The sequence below is a fragment of the Protopterus annectens genome, chromosome 3.part0 (assembly GCF_019279795.1).
Source record: "Protopterus annectens isolate FY-2018-M chromosome 3.part0, PAN1.0, whole genome shotgun sequence".
Lineage (NCBI taxonomy): Eukaryota > Metazoa > Chordata > Ceratodontiformes > Protopteridae > Protopterus > Protopterus annectens.
This window is the reverse complement of record NC_056731.1, coordinates 1,047,992,939-1,047,998,938: the sequence shown is the minus strand read 5'-3', so window position 1 is coordinate 1,047,998,938 and position 6,000 is coordinate 1,047,992,939.

Sequence of the window (6,000 nt, the reverse complement as noted above, 5' to 3'; positions counted from 1 at the left end):
AAATGGCAAAGTCTGAAAGACGGCCCACCAAATTTTTTCCCTGGGAAAAAATTTGATGTTCCGTGACTTTGTTATTTTGCCATTTCGACAGTATTGGACCGACTAAATGGCATTTGTTATTTAGTCAATTTGAGAGCGTCATATAGACCCTTTGTTCTTTATACTTGTAATGATGTTCACATTTTGAAGATAGTTGTGGACAAATAAACACATTTAACTCAAGTAATAATTAATAGATTTATAGACTGACATATTTGTGAGGGAAGAAGCTGTACCCCCAGTGTCAGTAACAATGATAAATTAAATGTTTCCTTTTTTTCTCCTGATATATTTTAGTATAAAATAAACCATTTATTCTATGATGGTGAAAGAGGATGATAAGAGTCATCCATTTAAAAAAAGTTCCCAATATGAACTGCTTTGTTAGATTTTATTTTATATGTTAGAAACATCAATTTAAAGAAATGGGTGCAGAAAATGTATGAATAGTCAGTGTAGTGCAGGATATAAAAAAAATCAGGATTCCTCAGATGTCTGTCTTTATTATTTCAAAGGACATTCAGGAGAGAATATATTCTCCGTCAGGTGTGAAGGTGATATAAGGAGACTGACAATGAATAAATATAAGTGATATGACAAATAGAATAGAAACAAGAGAAAACAAATTGGAACATATTTGTGCTAATACAAACATTATCATAAAACCCAGCCAAAATGAAGGTAAGATTGTGGCAATGGATAATGAATGTTATTTATTAACAATGCAAAAGCTGGCATTGCAGTCTATCATTCATTAGGAGTTAAGTAGTGAGAGAGAGAATATTATAAAGGAAGATGAAAACAGCATGTTGAAGACTAAATAACTGAGGGGATGTTGTCTGAGGAACTTTTTGATTATCTTGTGTGTAAGAACTTCAGACAAAGCTGTCATCTTAAACTTCTTCTCTTCGTGTTTTGAAACTTTCACTGTCATTGGATCTGATGAGGTCAGCAAATATCTATCCAGTTCCACAATTTCTGTTCTATGCATGTAGTCAATTTTGAGGAGAGCCATACTTCATTCAGAGTGAGGAATATATAATCTTGGTACAGACTGATTATTATATATCATTTGATAAGCATAAGGCATTTTTCTTGTTTTTTTTTTTTTTTGTATTCACTTGTCTGATACTTTCTGAGGCTAATCACCCCAAAACCATAAGTTAGAATGGGAAGAACAAACTGATTTATAGATTGGACTTTATTCCTAGTTGATACTAGTTTTAGACTTCTGTAGTACTCCCTACAGAATTGTATTCTCGTTTTCATGTTTTGTTGCCAATAATTCAGGTATTCCTAAATACTTACACACTACCCACTGCTCAAGTTCCATTATATCACATTCCTCTCCCAGGCTGAACATTTCTTGGTGCTACAGCTTTTCCTTTCTAAATGCTGTAAATGCTGTTTTTGCACATTTATCAAGAACCAAATGTCATTCTAATATCATCTGAGGAGGTTTTAACCATTTATAGTTGTGATTTCAGCTTCTCATCTGATAAATTGTGCAATATTAAGTCATCCACAAAAAGAAGATGAGGTGCCTTGAAAGAAGGTCAGTTAAACTGCAACCAATGCCTAATCTGTTAAGTAAACAACTTAATGGATTAAGGGAAAGACAAAACAGCAGTGGTGACACAGAATCACCCAAGCATATTCCCCTTTGAATTTTTATCCCTAGTATAATAATGTGTTCTTGATCAAAGCTCTACTACAAAAGTATTTATCACTGTTTTGTAGTCACTGCAATGCAATTGGTCATTATAGGGTGTAATATATATGTCTGTAAGTACTCCATCAGTCAAGAATTTGGAATGCCGTCAAATGTGGGGTTTTTTTATCCAACCATCCCATACTTAGCTTTTTTTTTCCTTTTTACAACTCTCTATTATGGTTTTGTTTAGCAAAAAGGGATACATTGTTCCATATTACTTTCTTTTATTATTTATTTTTTTCTATTGTCATAATCATTTTTTTCTAAATGACTATAAATTCCATCTGCAACAGTTCCAGTTTATAATTTGTATGTATCCAAAAGGCACATTAGAGGTCTATAGTTCTTATGATTGCTTTCGGGTTTACTCTTCAGGAGAAGTATCATTTTTTTCTGTTGTTAACTATATAGGTGTCTGTTCAGAATTCACATATAAATAATCCTTAATCATGGATAAATCTTATTGTAAAGATGTTACATACATACAAATAGTTCAAGCATGAGTATTAATGCCCTTCTAACGTGCCAATATACCAAAACAGTTGTTCCCATAAGTATCGAGGCTGTTCATAAAAATATATAAACTAGTACTTGTTTTAATGCAATTTAGTAGTCTATTCCATGTATCAGCTGCTTTCTCAGAGAACCAAGCACCGCACTTCTCATTCCTAGAGAATCTTCTACATAGGTTGCCTGACTATTCTATACTACTTTTTTTCACATAATTTTTATTGATTTTTATAAATACAAGTATAACAAAAAAAAATTAAACAATGTAAAATCAACATGAGTATATACAGTGTCATAGGTAGGTACTAGGCTATCAGCCCTAGGGCCTATACAAGCCCAGCCAAAAAGGTACCCTGGCTTTTGCCACCCAAGAAAATTATTTTCCTGTGCCACTGTCGGGCAGAGCCACAAAAGTGATCCCCGGGGTGAATTTCCTATTTCCCATCCAATCATCAAGATTTTTCTTGAAGAGTACTAATGAGGAGCTTTGTTTGATATAGATAGATAGTTTATTCCAGAGTATGGGAAGTATCTGGGACAGGAATCTATCCCTCTGGCATGTTCTGTTTATTGTGGTGACAAGGTTTAGGTCCCTAGAGCATGTAGCTTGGAGGGATTGGGACTTCTTTAAGTGGAGCATGTCCAACAGCTCTGAGTTTGACACAGCTTTGTATGTTAGGCAGAGATCACCTCTGAGTAGGCGATATGCGACAGAGTAAAGCTGGAGTTTTTTGAGACAGTCAGCATAGGGCATCTGTTTGAGGCTGGTAATCCTCTTTGTGAGGTATTTCTGCAGCCTTTCCAGTTGTTGTAGATGTCTTGTAAGGTACATACCAAAAGGGGCATTGTACTCTATAATGGGTCTAATGAGTGATGAGTAGAGGGGAACAATAAACTCTTTCTTCCTGGATGAGAAACCTTTTGTGATGAGGTGTGTCACATAGAAGGATTTCCTGACTACTGTAGTGATGTGATCATCAAAGGAGAGACTACTGTTCACCTGTGTCCCAAGGTCTCTTATCACACTTTCAGTGTTAAGTATGCTTCCACCTATGTTGTAATTCATGAGTACAGAGTTTTTACCAAAGGGGATGACAGTGCGCTTTTTGGCATTGAGCTTGAGGCCATGGCTTTGACACCAGGCATCTGTTCAGTGAGGCCCTTTTGAAGGATGTCCACATCATTAGGAATTTCGATTATGGCTCCTAGCTTGCAGTCATCTGTGAACTTTGTTAGGCAAAGACCATCTGTGTTAGCCTATACTTCAGAGAAGTAGATACCAAACAGGAGAGGACCCAGGACTGAACCCTGTGGTACTCCACTTGTCACTGGTCTGAAGTCGGATTTGGAGTCTGCTACTTTCACAGTGTGGGTTCTGTCTAGTTGACAACCCATCTTGTGACATAGGGATTTATACCTAGTTTAGTGAGTTTATCTATAATTCCAGAGTAGGGGATGGTGTTGAAAGCCTTGGCAAGATCTAGATAGGCTGTGTGAATCACCTTACCCTCATCTATGACTTTGGTGACTGCTTCAAAGAAGTCTAGTAGGTTTAGGAGACATGATCTGCCTTTTACAAACCCGAACTGGGTGGGGTCCAGAGTTTGGAGATTACCAATGTCTTTGTTTATAAGTTCCATGATGATACGTTCCATGGCCTTGTAGACCAGGCTCATCAGGCTAATGGGGGGGGGGTAGTTCCCAGGGTCCATGGTGGCTTCCCCTTGTGGAGTGGGATAACTGTCGCACTGTGCACAATTCAGCAGGCACAAAGCCTGAGGTGCAGCTATGATTGAACATGGTACTTAGATGGGGTGCCAGTTCGTTCTGTAGTTCATGTAGAACACAGCCTGGGATGTTGTATGGTCCCATGGATGCTGTGTTCTTGGCTTTGGAGAGCATGGCTTTTACCTGTGCAGCCGTGATTACAGGAACTTTGCATTCTTCCGGTATACAAATTGGCTCTTTAGGGCATGATAGGGGGATAAAGTTAGCACTGAACCTGTCTGCCAGGATGTTGGCAATATCAGTTGAGTCTTTATATTTAGTGCCATTGTGCTGTAACTCAGAGCAGATCTGAGTGTTGCCATTGAAATTCTTGACATAGCTATAGAATGCTTTGTGGTTGTCTTTAGAATCAGTGGCAATTTTATTTTCGTAACTAGCTTTGGAAGATTTTATCAGGGATCACAGCTTCTTACTGAGGCTGACCAGGGAGCTCCTCCACTCATGGGATTTTATTCTCTTTTGCAAGAGTTTCTTCCTTCTGTTGTACAGTTTGTTTATGGCAGGGGACCACCAGATTGGCTTCCTTTTTTTGGAGGATAGCATCTTGGTTCTGTTTGGGATAGCACGATCCATGCACTTGTGTAAGTGCTTATAAAGTGCAATTGTGTAGGATTCAGTAGTCATAACTGTATTGTCCATCTGCATGGGTGTCATGAAGTTCACCACTTCTGTCTTAAGAAGCATGACGTTGGCTTTGGAGAAATCTTTTACCATGGTTTCCTTAATGGGGGGTGGGGGAAAGATGTGGATATCTAGGGTAATTAGCTTAAGGTGGAATCGGACCAATGAGGCATTGACTTCAGGTGTAGAACACCGGTCACTCATGTTGGTAATGACTAGATCTAAGATATTGTTGCCCCTGGAGGTGGTATGGATAAGTTGATCCAGGCATTGGAGTTTATGAATTCCAGAAAGCGCTGAGTGAAAGAGTTGGTAGTTGAAATCGCCCATTATTAGGGTGTTTGGTTGAATCCTAATATTTTCCAGTACATCAAGAAAAGAGTAGTGGGAATCCTGGGGCATGGTGGGGGATCTGTAGCAAGCTACAATTTGGATTGCAGTTTTTCCCAGAGTTAGTTGCACTTGGATAACCTCGGCTGCATTATGCTGAGCAACTAGCCTGGAGATGTGGATATCCTTAACTAATATGGACACACCTCCACCTTTGGTGTTCATGTCCAGGTTACATGGCTGAAAGTGTGGTATGAGTTATAGCCTGGTAGTGCAGGTGTGCTCTCTGGAGCCTTGAACCAGATCTCAGTCACCGCACAGATATCAATGTTCTCCATTTTAAGGAGTGCCTCGAGTGAGTGCTTGTTTGCCTGTTCCTGTTACGGTGGTGAATATGTCATTTGAACCTTGCCTAAAAAGGCACTATAGGGGAGGCAAGAATCTTAGCCAGTAGCCGGAATCCCAGGGTGACAGGTGCAGGCCATCTCTGGCAAAACATTGTGGTCTGTTGACCATGTCATCCCAGGCAGACAGATACTGGATCCCTTTAGAATGACACCAGAAGCTTAACCAATTGTTGAAGTCAATCATTTTGTCCTTGTACTGCGGTATCATTCTGGGTGATGGCAGAATGCTACTCAGGGCTAGGGTCATACCTGCATGGGCTACAAGATCAGAGAGCTTTTCCATGTCTTTTTCCATGTAGTCCAGGGAGGTACATCTCAGGTTATTTACACCAACATGGACAATGACAGAGTCATATCTGTACTTGTTGTGGAGTGACCTGAGTGTGTGGGTTATGTGGCAGATCCTGGCACCTGACAGGCAGCTAACAGTAACCTTCTCCTTGTTTAGCCTGGTGAGTGGGACATCAGTGTGCCTGACTATAGAGTCACCTATGACTAGTGTGTTGGGTAGATTGTTTTGCCTTATTGGCTGTGGTTGAGTAGCACACTTAGTCTGAAGGCTATGTGTCATTTTGGTTGTGTTGGGGGGTG